This window comes from Schistocerca gregaria, chromosome 11 (genome assembly GCF_023897955.1).
Source record: "Schistocerca gregaria isolate iqSchGreg1 chromosome 11, iqSchGreg1.2, whole genome shotgun sequence".
Taxonomy (NCBI): Eukaryota; Metazoa; Arthropoda; class Insecta; order Orthoptera; family Acrididae; genus Schistocerca; species Schistocerca gregaria.
This window is the reverse complement of record NC_064930.1, coordinates 139,684,383-139,688,246: the sequence shown is the minus strand read 5'-3', so window position 1 is coordinate 139,688,246 and position 3,864 is coordinate 139,684,383. Positions and strand designations below refer to the sequence as shown.

General features: G+C 40.1%; 1 non-coding gene across 1 annotated transcript; it reads right to left on the bottom strand.

The window, feature by feature from the left end:
* Window positions 1-655: 655 nt before the first annotated feature.
* On the bottom strand, window positions 656-726 carry Trnag-gcc (transfer RNA glycine (anticodon GCC)). The gene has a single exon. It is a non-coding gene; the product is annotated as a tRNA-Gly (tRNA).
* Window positions 727-3,864: the final 3,138 nt, after the last annotated feature.

Genomic DNA, 3,864 nt, shown 5'->3' with positions numbered 1-3,864 from the left:
TACCCACCTAATCTTCAGCATTCTTCTGTAGCATCACATTTCGGAAGCTTTTATTCTCCTCTTGTCCAAACTATTTATCGTCCATGATTCACTTCAATACATGGCTACACTCCATACAAATACTTTCAGAAACGACTTCCTGGCACTCAAATCAATACTCAATGTTAACAAATTTCTTTTCTTCAGAAACGCTTTCCTTGCCATTGCCAGTCTATATATTATATCCTCTCTACTTCGACCATCATCAGTTATTTTGCTCCCCAAATTATTTTAGCCAGACTGAAATACAGCAATAAGGCACGACATTGAAATATGCCTCTTGTCCGGTTCGTTACTTTGCTTTACCCAACTCTCTCTTAGACCTTGAATAGGTGATTATTCAAATGAGTCGCGTCGTCAGACGTGCAGGTTTACATGCGAATGGCTCGTGCCGTTCGTTTTTTGGGTGGGCTATTTATAATCAATACATTTCGTGCGTTACTGACGCCCTGTGGTCACGACGTTCCCTTTTGGGTAGTTGTCGATCTTGAAATACATACGACGGTGACCGAATTACCCTTCATGCTGTGGCCATTTCGTGAAGTAGTTATGTGAGCAAATTAACTGTATCATTCAGTATGAACAAATAAGGAGCATGGAAATTAAAAAAAATTGATGCATCGGCCGGGAATCGAACCCGGGCCGCCCGCGTGGCAGGCGAGCATTCTACCACTGAACCACCGATGCTACGAAGCTTATGGGTGATTTTTGTGGTATTTAACACCCGCATAAGTGTCATGTTTTGTTTTGATTTTTTAGTTAATCTTTTTTATTTTAAATGATTCTGTTAAATTCTGTATGATTTATTTCCTAAATTATCTATTGCAGCACTACGTTGAAACAACGCATTTCTCAGTATTATCGCAGAGACCACAAACCAATGAGGATCAAGTCAACCTATTCCCTTGAGCAATGGGTGTACGGATACTGAATATAAACCCTGCCAATGCCAACGCATTTTGCATAATGTACATGACCATTTGGGGGGGGGGAAGGGAGGTACTTTGTGTCCACCCTAAAAAATGATAAAAATTGGTTGGTTGATGTCTTATATTAACAATTTTTAAATGTGTGTCGATGTGTAAGTACCGTCAAGAAAGTGAAAATTGTTTTAGCAGTCTCTCAGAAGTATCAACATACTTAAATAACTTTTACTACCGACGGACAATAGTTCATGACGACCCTACAAATTTATTAAAGTTAAAATTCCGTTCATAGTTGCTGACTTTTGCTCACAAAATTCATTTTCAAGAAATGCTCATGTCTGAGGAAGTTCTTGAACCCGAAAAGACTGATTATGACTTTTATTGGGAAAAGTGCCATGTGCTACTAAAACTTAAATTTTCCGGTTAATTTTAAATAAAAAAATTTCAACGTTATGGATTCTGGTAGAAAACTCATTGAAAAAACTTTAAAATACAAAATAGTTGGCTAGACAATCACATTTTTCACAGGTGGGCATAAAGTACCACGCCAACCTCTTCTCTCGCCCTTTGTACTGCGATCGCCAATTCCGCATTCCGACGAAGTGGAAGAATGACTACACACAGAATTTGTTTGCTTTGTTATCTTGTTTAACAGCACTTTCAAACAACATATGAAAACTGGGCATATTAAATGCTTCAACTTGCGTATTTTACTGTATCTCAGTTGGTTATATCAATAATAGAAAAAGTATTTTAGGTTTTTTGTCGTCGTATGACAGAGGCAACATAGCCGACCCATGAGAAATTAAATCAAAATCTGGCATGTTTCGAGAGCAATTAATAATGCTGGTTTTGCCGCAGTCATCAGAAACACTGCCCACGTAAACATTTGTTAAAGTTCTAAAAAATAATTTATAAACGTAATGCGAAACACCCTCTTCTTCTTTTGTCATCGGTGCCAATGACATCTGTTTTTCAGTATAATAGTTTGAGCGATATAAAAGAAGTTGCTTCAAATTACTGTTGTTGTTGTTGTCTTCAGTCCTGAGACTGGTTTGATGCAGCTCTCCATGCTACTCTATCCTGTGCAAGCTGCTTCATCTCCCAGTACCTACTGCAACCCACATCCTTCTGAATGTGCTTAGTGTACTCATCTCTTGGTCTCCCTCTACGATTTTTACCCTCCACGCTGCCCTCCAATGCTAAATTTGTGATCCCTTGATGCCTCAAAACATGTCCTACCAACCGATCCCTTCTTCTAGTCAAGTTGTGCCACAAACTTCTCTTCTCCCCAATCCTATTCAATACCTCCTCATTAGTTACGTGATCTATCCACCTTATCTTCAGTATTCTTCTGTAGCACCACATTTCGAAAGCTTCTATTCTCTTCTTGTCCAAACTAGTTATCGTCCATGTTTCACTTCCATACATGGCTACACTCCAAACAAATACTTTCAGAAACGACTTCCTGATACATAAATCTATATTCGATGTTAACAAATTTCTCTTCTTCAGAAACGCTTTCCTTGCCATTGCCAGTCTACATTTTATATCCTCTCTACTTCGACCATCATCAGTTATTTTGCTCCCCAAATAGCAAAACTCATTTACTACTTTAAGTGTCTCATTTCCTAATCTAATTCCCTCAGCATCACCCGATTTAATTTGACTACATTCCATTATCCTCGTTTTGCTTTTGTTAATGTTCATCTTACAAGTGTCAATATCCGAGTATTTATTTAATGAAAATGGCGCTACGTTGTTTCCGATTCGATAAAATTTGCTTATAGGTTTTTAATTGAGAAAAAGTTGAATACTGTTAGGATAAGTGCTTGTAATTTGGAAATGAGTTAGGATGTGTGTGTGTGTCTAAATGTTAATAAAAATCTGAATTAGCTGCAAAAGCGACAACCGCTCGCTTTTATTTCGCAAAATCTTTTTGTGCATTATGTGGTCGGTATATTGATGAACTGTTAAAGACACATAACAACAACATATTGATAAACTGTTAAAGACCCACGAGGTTGGTTTTACGGAATGGAAAATTACACTGGATATTATATTTTTATTGTTAAGACTTTTCAGCGTGTGGTGCCCCCTGATCTGAGACAGCGGAACGTGCACGCCTGCGCCATCTGCCAGCCGATATTAGGAGTTAGTCTGCTGCTAGTACAGATATCTGACGCGAGAGGGCAGACTCTACCGCGCACCGCTACGACTTGTTGCCGTTCCTGCCGGGTTTAAAAGCGGTTTTGATTCACAGGCAGTGAAATGCGTCTCCAGAACCCTCGCTGTCAGGAATTTATTTACGGCCATCATTATTCTGAGGTCGTGTTTCGTGGCCACGCGTGTTCACACCACTACACGTCGAACAATACGCCGCGAAACACAAACAAATCCAGTAGGCGCGCACACACCGTATGAACATGGACACTGGCTAGCACGATTGCCCCTTTTCGCCAGCCAGTCACGTTCTTATATTTACTGACCGTTATGTTGAATGTCCACCTGAAAGATAAATCACTGATCGCTATTGCCTTTTGTTCACGATGGGGGCAGAGCATCTGGTTAAGCACGGTGACTTAACTCTTTGTCCTCCGACGTTCTGACGTCGTAAATACCGAGGTGTTGCGGTCGGCAATGCGTTAAGACAAGTGTCTGGCGCAGTTGTTAGATCAGTTACTGCTGCCACAATGGCAGGTTATCAAGATTTGAGTTTGAACGTGGCATTACAGTCGGTGTACAAGCGATGGGAAACGGCGTCTCCGAGATAGCGATGAAGTGGGGATTTTCCCATACGACCATTTCACGAGTTTACCGTAAATATCAGGTATCCGGTGAAATATCAAATCTCACACATCGCTGCGACCGAAAAAGATCCTGCAACAACTTGTCAAAG